Source organism: Apium graveolens, unplaced genomic scaffold, assembly GCF_009905375.1.
Source record: "Apium graveolens cultivar Ventura unplaced genomic scaffold, ASM990537v1 ctg1624, whole genome shotgun sequence".
In the NCBI taxonomy this organism is placed as follows: domain Eukaryota; kingdom Viridiplantae; phylum Streptophyta; class Magnoliopsida; order Apiales; family Apiaceae; genus Apium; species Apium graveolens.
In genome coordinates, this window is record NW_027417333.1 from 61,896 (window position 1) to 77,783 (window position 15,888).

At 34.0% G+C, this 15,888-nt stretch overlaps 2 pseudogenes; both read left to right on the forward strand.

The window, feature by feature from the left end:
• The first annotated feature begins 799 nt into the window (after nucleotides 1-799).
• Nucleotides 800-12,068, forward strand: LOC141700000 (uncharacterized; annotated as a pseudogene).
• Nucleotides 12,069-12,821: 753 nt separating this feature from the next.
• On the forward strand, nucleotides 12,822-15,888 carry LOC141700001 (uncharacterized; annotated as a pseudogene).

Sequence of the window (15,888 nt, forward strand, 5' to 3'; positions counted from 1 at the left end):
GTTTTCCGTTCTGCAAGCGTCAACATCAATTCCTCTGGAATACTTTGATAGATCATAACCAAAGCTCGCTTGTCGATCTTGTCTTCCATAGCAGCCTTTGGATCCTTGGGATCGATTGCTTCCCACACGCTATGTGCTTGCATAAGTACCCACATCTTCATTGCCCAAACAGTATAATTTGTCTTTGTTAGCATGGGAAAACTCAACCCAATCTGCCCTTCCTTGTGCTTGCTCGAATCAGCCATCTTGTATGCCAATGAGATGTGAGTCAGGTAGAAGAAAGAATAGAGTGTTCTGATACTAGATGTAGAGACTAAACTGATTATAGAACACAAATGTAGAGATTTCTGAATAAAACTTCTATTGAGATTAAACTGAAATCATTGCATACGAGAAAATATTAAAAGAGTCTGACTAACGTACTACTACCTAAAACCGAGGTGCACGTCCTACACTATCTCCTACAAACTTGCAACTACTTCAGACCAAGTCTGACTCTACAACCTACATAATATATTCAAATGCACAAACAGATAAAAGTACCAGGAACATGTTTAGATAATAAACCCAACATATTTGAACCTCATTCTATTATATTCGATTATATTAAATATTCTGCTGAAATACCGCATGTACTTAAATGAATTAAAAAGGAGCAGTTGTGGTTCTCTACATTCTAATAATATTTTTTCCAAGTCCATAATGTTTTCCCGAAATTGAAACTTCACTTTTGGGGTGAGATCTATATTCTTCCTTCTCCAGCCGGCCTACTCCTTCACTAGAGAGAAATTAGTGGGCAATGGATTATGATTTTATTTATAAGGATTTAGACGGAGTTTCCTCACAATGGGATGATATTCAAAGAAATTAGAAAGTACTTTACCCCCGAAACCACCTGCTTTTAAGCCTGATTAAAAATCGAAAACAAAAGATAAGTCTTGGATTAATGATAAGACTGAAGAAGAATTGGAGGATTTAAAGGATGACCAGGATATTGATGATGATATCTTTATTCAAGAGTATGGGATGAAGATATTGTATATATCTGAGCACCTGTTTACACATGAATGTATTTGTCTGTATGAAAACAAGCAAGAACAAATAATCTGAACGTTACTTTTATTCAACCGATCACTACAGATAATATAGAAATGCAATACAAGATAATGCCTAAAAACCAGCACCAGACTTCCTAAACTAAAGCTGCTGCCAACGACTATTTCTCCACAGTCCTACAAATACTCCACTACTTGCATGACTCTGTTTTATTAAAAACAAATACAAAATAAACTAAATAACTAAATAACCAAAATAGTTTAGATTAATACTAACATTCTCCCCCCCTTAATCTAAACTATACCAGCAGGTTCCTCACACCAAGAAGCATGCTCATTTTCTCAAACTTGGCAGTATGCAGCGCCTTCGTAAGCACATCCGCACGCTGAAGATCTGTACTAATGTGTTTGATAACAATTTGCCCGTTCTCGACACACTCTCTAATAAAATGATAGTGTATGTCGATGTGTTTACTCCGACCGTGAAATACCGGGTTTTTGGCTAGATCAATCGCAGACTTATTGTCTATGTATAACAGCACTGGTTCGATATAGGCACAAGTTACATGACTCACAAGTCTTCGCAGCCAGATAGCTTGACATGAGGCTGCCGTCGCAACCATAAACTCCGCCTCGCAGGAGGAGAGAGCCACACTCTTTTGTTTTTACGATGACCATATTATCAGTCCCTTATTCAAGTAAAATACCATACCGCCTGTACTCTTCCGGTCATCAACGTGCCCAGCGAGATCGCTGTCAGAATATCCAGTTACTGAATCACTCCCACTACCAGCTGTATAAACCAGACCAAAATTTAGAGTCCCTTTGATATAACGTAGAATGCGTTTAGCTGCTAGTTGATGCATCAGGGTCGGCTTCTCCATCTATCTGCTGATAACTCCAACAGAGTAAGCTATGTCGGGCCTTGTGTGTACCAGATAACGCAAACCTCCCATCATACTCTTAAACTGTGTGATGTTAACTCGCACCCCTCCCTCGTCTTTATGAATAATTTGTTAGTGTAGGTGCCCTAGAGGCAATGCATTATTCTTTTATCTTTATGTCAGTTGATCATTCAATAAATGTATTTATTATAACCTTAATTACTGCTATATTTTGTTAGCATAATAAATGTCCTTAGAATCATGATACAAATTGTATAGTTTAAGTACATGACTTGAACTTGAGATTATATAATATATCATATTCTTAAAGGTCCCTAGTCGAGTATTATTATATAGGACAATAAAAATACATAGATAGACTAGTATGTTGTTTGACAAGATAACCACATCTCATTGGTTATAAGTATGGGGATACTAAAGTCAATACATAGGTACATGTGAGAGTACATGGTACTGGACAGACCCACAGTGAGATTTTTCATGTTTAATAAAGTCATAAGAAAGACTCACAGTGATAATGGTGTAACGATCCTTTGACTTGAAATCATTATATTTCTATACGAGGATTAATATACTTTGACTACATTAAAAGTTACTTTTGATCGGGTGATGATAAAAGTGGACATCGGGTATATCATGAGTCGTATGAGAAATATGAATGATAGATAAAGGATTTAACCCTCCTATAATTAGGAGAGATATTATTGGCCTCTTGATTGAGTGAGATTATAAAAGCATGGCCATGCTCAAATAATGATTTGTCTCGATAATCTACTCATGGATCAAGTAAACCCGGATTAAATGTTGAAGAGGATGACTAAATACATGCCTCGAGTTTAATCTATAATATGTATGGTTAAAGGGATTATATTATACGAAAAACATTAATCACGAAAGGTTTTATCTAATCACGATTTAATTATTGTTTAATTGGGTAACAATGATGTATTACTAGATACCGCTCATTGTTTATAATTTTATTAGAGAATAAAATTATTGCCAATTAAATAATAGCCTATAGGGTCGCACAAATAGAGCACTTAATGGAATAGTTAATTTAAATTATGGATTTAAATTAATTGATGATTATTTGAATTTTATTATAATTAAGTAAGACTTAATTGAGATAATATAAATTCGAATTAAAAGGAATGTTTTTGCCCATAATAATTAAGTATGACTTAGTTATTAATTAAATAATAGAAATTTGTTTTTATTATTTAATCCAATACCTACTAGGGTTGGGATTTGCTATTATGGGCCTTTTTAATCAGTCATTATAAATAGATAATGAGAGGTTAAAGAGGCTTGTACATTTTTTAAGAGAACCCTAGTAGCAAAGAGAGGCAGAGGCAATTTAGATCGTCAAGAAGGAGGCTAGTACATCCATTCCGTAGTCAAGTTCGTGAGACGTTCTTGAAGGTGCTCGTGTGGATACCATAGATGTGTTTCTCCGAGAGGTAGACACAAAGCGTGATAGCTAGGATCTCCGTTGAGTTCGTGAAAGTTAATCTCTTGAAAGGTATGATTCGTTATCTCCATAATCTGCCCATAATTATACATGGATCCTGTTTTTGGGTTTCGAAATTTTTGTTTTATTTACGTTTATCCGCTGCGTTTTATGCTTTCGGAACCCAACATAATTTCCTTGGGATCCATTGGAAGTTTAATAGCATTGCAATCCCACATTCCAGCCTTCATCAATATTTTCTTCGCATAAGCAGCTTGTTTCAGCTTAATCTCACCATCTCTCTGTTCAACCTGCAAGCCCAAATAGTATGTCAGCTTGCCTAGATTGCTCATTTCAAAACGCTTGTTCATCTCATCTTTAAACCCTTGTATGCTTGACACTTGCGTCCCAGTAACTAGTAAATCGTCAACGTATACTCCAACAATTAATACCTCATCATCAGCTGATTTAGTATAGACTGCGTGTTCATAAGGGCACCTTACAAATCCCAACTCCTTAAGGCACTTACTTAACTTGGTATACCAAGGACGGGGTGCTTGTCGTCAACCATAAAGAGCTTTTATTAGCTTATACACCAGTTGTTCCTGCCCTTTCTTAACAAACCCTTCCGGCTGCGTAACGTAAACTTCTTCTTGGATTTCACCGTTTAAAAATGCCGACTTCACATCTAAGTGATGTACTTTCCAACCATGTTTGGCAGCGATTGCAAGTAGAATTCTGACTGTTTCAAGACGTGTAACTGGAGCAAAATTCTCTTCAAAGTCCCTTCCTTGTTTCTGAACAAATCTCTTTGCCACAATTCTAGCCTTATATTTTATTATCTTTCCAGTTGTGTCTTTCTTTTCCTTAAACACCCACTTCAATCCAATTGCTTTCTGTCCCGGGGGAAGTTCAGTAAACTTCCAGGTGTTATTTTTTTCAACAGCGTCCATTTCGGTTTTCATGGCTTCTCTCCAGTTATGTTCAGCTGCTGCCTTAGTGTAGCTTGCAGGTTCTTCCACTCCAGCAAATAATAACTCATCGTCTTCTAATTCAATCTCTTGAGTCTCATTATAAATATCATGTAGAGACCTATAATGTCTCGGCCCACTGTCTGTATCTATATCAGAATTTTCTGAAGAAGATGGTGCAGAGTCACGAGCAGAGGTGTGAGCAGACCTTGACCCACCTGTGCCATCAGTATCCGTCCTTGAAGACAGTGAGGTTGAGCTAGTGTTTGATGATATCGAAGTGTTGGGTTCCTCTTCACCTGAACTTGACCTTTCAGAAACAGGAGTGAATGGCTCATTGTCTTCATCATTGGTTTCACCTTCAGACCTAGTGACTGACTCAAGAATTGTGAGTGTATCGTGTACCTTCCCATCTGATTCTTTGTCATGCTTCCACATCCACGCTTTGTTTTCTTCAAAGACAACATCTCGGCTAACATGTATTATTTTTCGCTCTGGATCGTATAGCCTGTACGCCTTTGTCTCGGGCTCCTTGCCAAGATTAATTACCAATTTACTTCGGTCATCCAACTTAGTCGTGTGAACAGACGGGAGTTTCATGTGTGCCAGGCACCCGAAGATTTTGATATGGCCTATATTTGGTTTATTTCCCGACCAAGCCTCATATGGGGTCATGCCTGAGACAGCTCGTGTTGGCAATCGATTCAGTACATAGATGGAATGTCGTACGGCTTCTCCCCAAAACATCAGGGGTAGATTCTTTTCTTTTAAGAAACTTCTGGCTATCTCCACTACTGTTCTATTTCTTCTCTCGACCACACCATTTTGTTGGGGAGAATAAGGTGCTGTGAATTGTCGTGCTATGCCTGCTTCCTCATAATGAGTAATGAATTTTTTGGAGAGAAACTCCCCACCTCTGTCAGTTCTAAAAGTTTTCACCTTGCGTTCTTTTCCGTCCTCAACTTGTGCTCGAAATTTTTTAAACGCCTCGAATGCCTGGTCCTTACTCTTTAGCATATACCCCACATTACTCGACTGTAGTCGTCCACCAGCAAAAAGAAATATCTATTCCCACCGAATATTGAGGGTGAAATAGGACCACATAGATCACCGTGCACAAGCTCTAGTACCCTTTTTGCACTATAACTAGCCTGTCCTGGAAATGCCTTTCTGGTTTGTTTTGACATTAGACAGCCAGTGCAAACATCATTCTGCATTTTAATCTCAGGCAAACCATAAACCATATTTGTAGTACATGTGATATCCCGTATTTTCAGAATTATTATTAATAATATTTGAATATGTTTATGTGATTTTCTGATTTAGAAGGAATAAAATTGGGGATATTTTATTCCTATTTGACGAGTTTGTGTTATTAAATGGTAATGTGCTAATTGTTGAGTGTTATATTGATCCTTGTTAATTTCTGAAAATATTTCTTTAAATGTATTATTTTCAAAAGTTTATTTGAAAACCGATCATTTTATTGATATCGGTAAATTGAGTTCGTTTAGTAATATTAGGGATTGGATGGATATTCTGTCTACTATGTGTTGTATGTAATATTAATTGTGTGGGACTTAGTTGTGATTGAGGATTATTTGTATTATTAATTACTGAGTCGTATCGTTTTGTTTTTGTCTTTAAAAGTGATTTTATTGAAAATCTAATTTCATAAATATTTAAATTATCTTTCAAAAATATTTTTATGACTTTATAATTAAAATAATTATTTTTGGGATTTTATAAAATTTAGAAATCAATATTTCATCAATTATTTAGCCCTATATGATTTTCTGATTTCATTTATTTATAAAATCCGTATTTAATTCTAAAATTTTTCAAAAATTATGAAACTCATATTTATTTAAGTTTGGAATATTCTGAGAATTTTAAAATTATTTTGGGAATTTTTAGGATTAATTTTAACCGCGCGTTGAATCGTTTAATTGATAAAAGCGGGTATAAATTACGTTTCAAAAATTATTTTAAAATTTCAAAATTTATGTTTTTATAAACTTCGGGATATTTGTAATATTTTAAGACTATTTTTGTGATTTTCTGAATTTGTTTCAAGTGCAGCTCGGTTCGTTAAAATGTGTAATGCGGGTATAACGCGCAAGTCAAAAATGCTTTAAAAATTATGAAAATTTTATTGTATTAGTTTTTAATTATTCCGAGAATTTTAAAACTTATTTGGTAATTTTCGGGTTAATTGTACCCGTAAGTCTGCTCGTTAAATTCTAAATTTCGGGACAAAATTAGGCTTGTATATTGATAAGTACTGGAAATAGTACAGTAGATAAAAAAAAAAAAATAAAATAAAAAAAAAAAAATATAAAAAACGTGTACACCCCCACCCACCCCACCTGGCAAACCAACCCCCCTTTTATTTGTTTACCGCGACCCCCCTTCCCCAATCTGTTTCTCTTCTCTGTTCTGTCTCCCCTATTTTATAATTTTTAATTTTCAAAAATTCATATCTTACAAACCGTTAATCCAAATTTCAATTATTATATATATAAACGATCAGCGCTTCGATACCTACGCATAGGTATATATATTGCAAGGGTTTGAGAAGAAAATTTGCGGGGCATATTTCCGTTATATTTCCGTTTTAATTTATTTTCGGGGCGTAGAAAAAGAGTTTGGAGGTGGTGATTACTCCACATGGCATCTCAGCGTGTATATATCTATCGCTATTAATTTCGGATTTTTCTGGAGATATTTTCCGGACATCAGATTTTCTCTTCGGGGTGATCAGAAATTATTTTGGGTAACGATTCCGAAATTTCGCCTTCGTACTTGTGTATATTATAGCATGTTAATGTTTATATATTTATTTCATAATTTTTAGAAATTGTTGGAGAAGTCACTTTTGGTCCGAGTTTTGGTTCAGGTGGCCGTGTTATTCATTTCTGGAGTGTTTATACGCGTAAATATAAATTATTGTGTTGATTGTTGTTGGTTGTGTCGATATGATATCGACTGGCAGTCCGAGAAATAGAGGAGGTGCTGTCCGATTTCCAAGAGAATATTATTTTAAATTATTTTCCAGGCTCAATAATTCTTATAAAATTATTTCGAGTGTTCGAGCACTATTATTTAGTTATAAATGATTCGGAGACTTGTTTTAATTCCGAAAAATGTTCAAAAATTCATAATAAATAAACCGTTCGCCCGTTTAATATGAAACGAACGCGTACAGACTCAGAAAAATATTCCGCTTTCATTAAAAATACTTTCGAGACCCAAATCCTTTTTGTTTCGAGAGGTCGTTTGTTTTAAAAGTTATTCTGAGTCGATTATTGATCGAAAAATCATATTTTGACCTGATTTCAGTTTTAAACATATCGAGTCGACCCTTTTGACGAACTGAGTCATATGTGATATGAATTAAGTGATACATGAGTTATGTGCTTATGTGCTATGTGAATTATGTGTGTGTGTGGATTAAGAGCCCTGTGTTTGTCTGTTATATTTATATGTGGGCTATCGTATGGGTAGACGATAGGGTTTTGACGCGCCGTTCGTCAAGTAATTATCATTTAGACAATTAAAGTTGTATCTTTTAATTATAGATGCGGATCATTCGATTTGATCAGGACAAGACGTTGGATAAAGAATGAGATGGAATGGTATTGGGTATCTGGCTTCTAGCAATCGCAGGAGCAGCATATCGGTGAAGTGTTGAAAAGAAAGACGGTGATGTTTTGAGACAGAATGTCAGAATAGATGTGGTTTTGCGAGTGTGACTAACTGCTTAAAACCCAAAGGCAAGTACCCCTGACTTCACTTATCATTCAAGTGACGTTTATTTCGAATTATATTATGCAAGTATTGTTTTCCCTATTCTCTGTTCGGAATAGATAAATGTTTTACATATCGCTGAATTAAATAATTCTGTTTATGCAAATACTCATCTGCTATACTATATTCAGAATAGTCAAGTGATTTTACTTATCCAATTTCTGGATTTATAAATGTTTTGGATTTTGAGAAAAGTGATTTGGTTGTGAATATTCCTACCCAAGTTAATGGGGGAATAAAATTATTTCGGGTGTCGAGTATTATGACCCCTTTTCAATAAAAGGTTTTGAGATTTGATGGTTACTGGTAGCGTAAGAGGCCGAGGCACCGGTCCAGCGTGAGCTATTATACGGAAGTGCAATACAGAAGTGTAATATCTTACAAGGCTAGTTATGCCTTTTTCTGGCGCCCTATAGGTACCGTATGTCTTCGGGATACGGGTAGTACCTATATTTACGGTATACTGCGGGATACCGGTGCTGTTTCATGACTGATCATCAGGAACAGCATAGTGCATAATTTGGTTCCAATCGAAATTATTATATTGATTTTGACATCTTACAAGGAATGATTTATTAAGTATTTTATTTTCGGATAAAAGATGAAATGTGGTTTTGATTCAGTTTCTGATTTTGAGGATACTTAGTTTGTTGTTAAATATCAAAGATGGTATTAGTATAGATGATTGATGTTGATTTCAGTATGGGTGTTGTGAGCATCAAAGTTCGTATTGATATCTAATTTGATATGACAACAAAATAAGTATTAATATTAAGAGTTGAGTTTTGAGTAAAGTTTACGATTCAATCCATAATCATTGTTTCATGTTAGAATTGTTTACGATATTTCCGTAAACACTTTTTTTACGAGTTTTATTCTCGTCAAGATTCAAAGTAGTGCTGAAGCATTTCGCTCAAAAATATCAAAATGGTTTTGAATACAATTAAGAAATCAATTCTGGGATTCCTCAACTAAAGTTTTATGATTCAGCAATTATGATTTTAAATGTTCTGCGCTAATGCAGATGTCTGTTTTATATCAAAACGACTATATATATGCTATAATGATCTTGCTGAGCATTTCTTCCGCTCATACTTGCCTGTTTTTAAATTTTTAACCTCCAGTGAGGATTAGCTTGCTGTTTAGCCGCGTAATTCGAGGAAGCAAAGAAGAAGCTTTTCGAAGGTGGTTGGTCCAGGGTTTGCGGACTAGTGTAAGTTTTATTATGTAAAGTTGTTTATATTATATTATATTATATTATAGTTGTGTATTTTATTTAGGCCTAGTATACTTCATTTCGAAGTTATACTAGCGGGTTAAGTTTGGATATTGAGAATTATTGAAAAGAGTTTTAAAAGAAAGTGAAAAATTTATTTGTGGAATTTGGATATCTTGTTTCTAGAACTGTAACCTTAAAAGATCTTGGATTAGTTTGGGGTCATTTATGATAAATATCTTCCGCTGGCATTTATTATTTGATTTAACAGGTTATTTTGGATTGAGGTTTCATCGTGATGACCAAATCCCCTGACCCCGGATTTGGGGGCGTTACAGTACACATCAGATTCATAGCATTAAAGTTGACGTGCCCAAGACGGGCATGCCAAAGCCAGCAAACTTCATCACATTTTGACAATAAACATTCTGGGCTACTACTTTCAATTATAAGTTTATAAAGACGATTCATAGAACGTTTTACCTTCATAATCAATTGTCTTTCTTTGTTGTAGACCCAGAGGTAAGCACCATTCAGAATAACCTTGTTTCCTTCCTCCGAGAGTTGCCCGAGGCTAATGATATTATTGCACAACATTGGAATATAGTACACGTTTGTAAGTAGCCGGTCTTCCCCATTTTTGCACCTCATACTGATCGTTCCTTTGCCCTTTATTATCACTGTCGAGCCGTCACCGAATCTCACCTTTACCCTCACGTTTGTATCCAATTCCCTAAATTTTGATAATTGCCCTGTCATATGATTCGAGGCTCCATTATCTAAGTACCAAATATTTGAATTTGGTTGCCCTGTTTTTACATTATCCTTGAGTTTTGGTACCACTTTATCTTCATTAATCAACATGACTTTGGTTTCTTCTTCCTCCGTTTTTTCCAACATTAACAACGCGGACTCATCATCTTGCATCTGGGCCAAATTTGCTTCCTCCGTTGCTTCCTTATTCTCTCTTTCACGCTTTGATTTTTTACATTCTGCAGCAAAATGACCTTACCCCTGGCAATTAAAACATCTTACCCTGGTTTTGTCGCATCCTGCACGTCCAAAATCCCGATTATTTCGAGATCTTGACCCATACGATCCATCTGTTCCCCTTTTACTGGAGCGTTTAAGCCACTCCTCCCTTGTTAGTAGCAGTTTCCATCATCTCTTTCTCGTCTTGACCACTCTTCTTCAGTCAACAATAACTGACCTCCACTCGGTTCCTCTTGGCCACGTAAACGTTCTTCATGAGCCTTTAAGGACCCAACCACCTCCTCAACACTCATCGATTCAAGATCTCCGAACTGTTCGATGGCTGAAGCTATTTGTAGAAATTTAGTAGGAACCGCTCGTAACAATTTCTTTACAATATAAGTTTCCTTGACCTCCTCTCCAAGTGTCCTTATAGTGGTCACCAATCCATTCAATTTCATACAAAATTCGTCAAGTGGCTCTGTCTCTTTCATACTCAAGGCCTCAAATTCTGCCTTAAGAGTTTGAATTTTTGCCGTCTTGACACGATCAACTCCCAAGCACATGACCTTGACAGCATTCCACGCTTCCTTTGTTGTCTTCTTCTCAGCAATGGACAACAAGACGTCCACTGGGATCCCTTGGTACACTGCGGCAAGGGCCATTCTATCCACCCGTTCGTCAACCGCTTCCTTCAAGCTTTCGATATCTATGGCTTTCCACACATCATGTGCCTGCATATAAACCTTCATCTTAAGTGCCCATGCTGTATAATTCCCTTTGTTCAACATGGGGTAAGATAACTCGAGCGTTCCATCTTTTGTTTTGCTGTTCTCCATCGTACGAGACCGTGGCATATATTTTGGCATTCACTGAATTAACCAAGCTCTGATACCAGATTATTGTATATATCTGAGCACCTGTTTACACATGAATGTATTTGTCTGTATGAAAACAAGCAAGAACAAATAATCTGAACGTTACTTTTATTCAACCGATCACTACAGATAATATAGAAATGCAATACAAGATAATGCCTAAAAACCAGCACCAGACTTCCTAAACTAAAGCTGCTGCCAACGAATATTTCTCCACAGTCCTACAAATACTCCACTACTTGCATGACTCTGTTTTATTAAAAACAAATACAAAATAAACTAAATAACTAAATAACCAAAATAGTTTAGATTAATACTAACAGAAGAGACTGGCTGAGATAAGAGAAGCATCTAAGGTTTTAAAATTTGGATCAGTAATACCAATTTCTGGATCAGATTTTGTACGTCAGATTTCACAAGCGTCGCCTGATGTTTGGGTGGTAGTTATTCTGTATAAAGATGGGTATGCGGAATGTGGGGTGCTTATGGCGTGTCTAGAAGAACTAGCAGCAAAATACCCCGTCACAAAATTTGTCAAAATCATATCAACCGACTGCATACCGAACTATCACGATCGTAATCTTCCAACTCTATTGGTTTTCAATAGCGGTGCTGTTAAGGCAAATTATGTTGGTATGCATAATTTTGGTAGGAGATGCATTCCTGAAGGTGTTGCTCTTGTTCTATGTCAATCAGATCATATACTTAATGATGGGCTAGGGAATCAGTGCTTGATGAAGTTAGAAAGAGGTTTATGTAGAAAGTTGTAGCAGCACATGAAGAAGACAAGGATGGATCTTCAAGTGATTAGACTTGCGTCTTCTTACCACTTTTACTGTCAACCGACTTCCTTAAATATGACTTGAGCTCTTTTGTTGTTATCACATATAAATGCTAGAGTTGTGCACTCTGTATTGAAATTTAAGTTGCTACTTTTGCAAAAAATAAATATTGTTTGCTTCTTATTTTTTAATATTCGGAGCATTTTAGTATTTCCTTTACAACGTATAAATTCATAGCATTTTATAATAAATTTTTAGTTTCAGAATTAACAATCCAAGAAATTTTTTCCAATTCTCCTGGCGTATGTAAAGGGACTAATGGAGTTGAAGGACACGACATAAGAAAAGGTTAGTTGACGGATTGCAAAGGTGTACCAGATTTGGTGAGAGCACTGATCTTGCTGCCTTAGATTTGATGGATTTGTTTGTTCTGCAACAACTATTCTTGCTGCTGTTGAAGCATATTCGAACTTTGCTGCCATAAATATGATTCGTCTTTATGTCGTGCCGAGATGAGATTTGCTCTACAATGAAGACATTAGGATTTAATATCTTAGTAGCTTGGTAATGGATGCATAAATGTTATTGTTGTTCAGTTTACTTACTGTCTGATTAATCAAATATTATCATAAGCAAAGTATCACCTGGAGAACAAGGTTATGTTAAAAATAAGGAGATGGGCCAAACAAGAAACTCATACTCTGAAGGAATACTGAGGGTGAAAGCCTCAACTTCGCAAGCAGCTCCTGGCAATCAGGAATGATAGAGGCACTATATTGAGAATGGTGGCTGCTCACTTTGCCAATGCCGAAGACTACACGCTAGTGAATATATACAAGTAGCAGTTAAACTAATATCTATGCAACTTATGAGACTTCTGCTAGATGTAATAGTGTTTTTGCGCTAATTAACTATTTTGTACTTTTGGGGCCGTAAGGTGCTACTTATCAAACCTGTTAAATGTTTGTCAAATGGTGGGGTTAATCACTTGCTACTTTGCATGATCTTCCACGCTGTCTCAAGAGAATAGGCATGCCTGAACTGTAATTAATCTGCAAAATATTAAATACTTAAATACTCAATATGTAAAGGAGTAGGTTTTAACAAGACATGGTTGTCTAAACAAATTTATGACATGCACATGAAAAAATTTGAGATCAGCATGAACAATGTTCTTTTAAATTTTAGTATGTTTGTGAGTTGCTAGCGTATGATGAGAAGATGAATAAAGTGATGTTTATTTATAAAATTGAATAAAATATAAAATAATAATTTTAAATTCAATTAATCAAGTACTTTTTATTGAATCAATTGCATAATATTTTTTTAACGTTGATGAATAATATATATTGTTTTGTTTTAACCTATTTTAATAGTATAATATTTTTAGTAGACGGATGCATATTATACCAACCAAACCTTGCTAATAATATTTAGTTTAATTTAAATTTTCTTTTAACCTGAATTAATAATATAACTTTATTGATAACAGATTCAAAGGATATATTATTATTTTTAGTTCGAGATCATTATATGAGTAACACATTATTGTTTGAAAGAATTGATATAGATATTTATAATTTCTTATTTATAGTTCGATTAAATTGGTGAATATGAATTAAAATTAAATTTGATAAAAAGTAGTTGACTTTAATATCAATTTGAATAATATAAATTTTGATATAAATAAAAATTTAAATTAATATAGTAGGGTGACTTTAATATCTGTTAGAAATAGAATTGACAGACCAACCAACCAAAATTCTAAAATTTCGTCTATTATAATATACTAGCTTAAAATTCGTGCAGGATGCACAAATCTTTTTTAATATTATATAATTTTAAAAAAATATTTTGAATTGAATTCTTAAAATTATTCAGTAAAATATCTTTCTATTTACTTTTTTTAAATGATATGACTCCATGATAATTATATTATAGCGATTTTGTAGTTTTTTGAGAGAAAAAATATAATATCTCCATTATGTTGAAACCTTAATAAATTATTATTTTAATGAGGTTGATACTTTTTTAGGGCACGGAGAGGTCTTAATCGATAAACTATAAGAGTTTTATGGGTGTTTCAATAATAATAATAATAATAATAATAATAATATTTAGTTAGAAGTTAATTTTTTGTTCATATCAACAAGATACAAATTATGATATTAATTTGATTGATCCAGTATCAGGGTTTACATTATTTTATTTTAGAGCGAGGCCCACCACTACGATGAAATCCAACTAATTATTTTTAATTTCATTCTTATTGGTCGCATTATATTTTGATTTTAATTTTGTGTGGAGCAATTGTATAATATTTTTTTCATCTTATATGGACTAATTTATATTATTTTGTTTATTCTAATTATATTGTACATTTTTTTGTTGGATCAGTAATATTTATTATTTTATTTTAACCCGATAATTATATTTATTTTACTTAAAACAATTTTAGTCTAAAATATTAACTAGAAAAATATAGAACTAAATATGAATTATTTAAAATAGCATTCTAAATGGCCACATCACTTTGTAAATCCTAAAACTATTTTGAAAAAAAGATGGGCAATGTCATAGTGTTTTAATCTTTTGATTTTTTTTTATTTAAAAAACATAACTTGACATTATCTTTGGAAATTCATGTTACATTTTGATATCTTAATTTAAGCGTTAATTCTAAATTGGGTTCAATAATTTTTATTGGTGTTTTAAAAATATTTAAGATTTTAGATTTTGATTTCTAATTAATATTTTATAATATAAGCGTGGACCCTAATTCAAAAGTTTATTATATTTTACCGTACAACATTTCCCGGTTTGAATTTTGGAAATAATTAATTTTTTTTTATTAAAATTCACTGCAATTTAGGGCTTAATACGAAAACCATTTAGCCTAATAATTTTTAATATTTTAGGCTCCAACGGTTCCCTATTTGAGTTTTAGAAATACTTAGTTTTAAGAATGACCAAATTTAAGAAATATACATTTTTATTTAATATTTATATATTTTAGTGGGTGTGTGTACATAAAAGATGGAAAAAGTTATCTGAGCTGGTTTAGGTTTCGAGAAAGCTAAAATCTGGGTGTGTGTGGAGAAACACAAGAAATAACAGAAACCATTTACTATTAAAAAAAATTGAATTTAGAATTACTAATTTATTTTAAAAAAATATTTTATAATTTAAGCGACGTTAAGATCAAAGGTTTTTAATATTTTCAGTTCAATAATCTTCGGTTGCTTTTTAGAAATATTTTTTAAAAAATTAATAGAATGCACATATTTAAGGTTTAGTTTCCAAACCTCTTGAGCATATTAAAAGTGAATCTTGATTCAATAATTTAGATTAATACTAACAGAAGAGACTGGCTGAGATAAGAGAAGCATCTAAGGTTTTAAAATTTGGATCAGTAATACCAATTTCTGGATCAGATTTTGTACGTCAGATTTCACAAGCGTCGCCTGATGTTTGGGTGGTAGTTATTCTGTATAAAGATGGGTATGCGGAATGTGGGGTGCTTATGGCGTGTCTAGAAGAACTAGCAGCAAAATACCCCGTCACAAAATTTGTCAAAATCATATCAACCGACTGCATACCGAACTATCACGATCGTAATCTTCCAACTCTATTGGTTTTCAATAGCGGTGCTGTTAAGGCAAATTATGTTGGTATGCATAATTTTGGTAGGAGATGCATTCCTGAAGGTGTTGCTCTTGTTCTATGTCAATCAGATCATATACTTAATGATGGGCTAGGGAATCAGTGCTTGATGAAGTTAGAAAGAGGTTTATGTAGAAAGTTGTAGCAGCACATGAAGAAGACAAGGATGGATCTTCAAGTGATTAG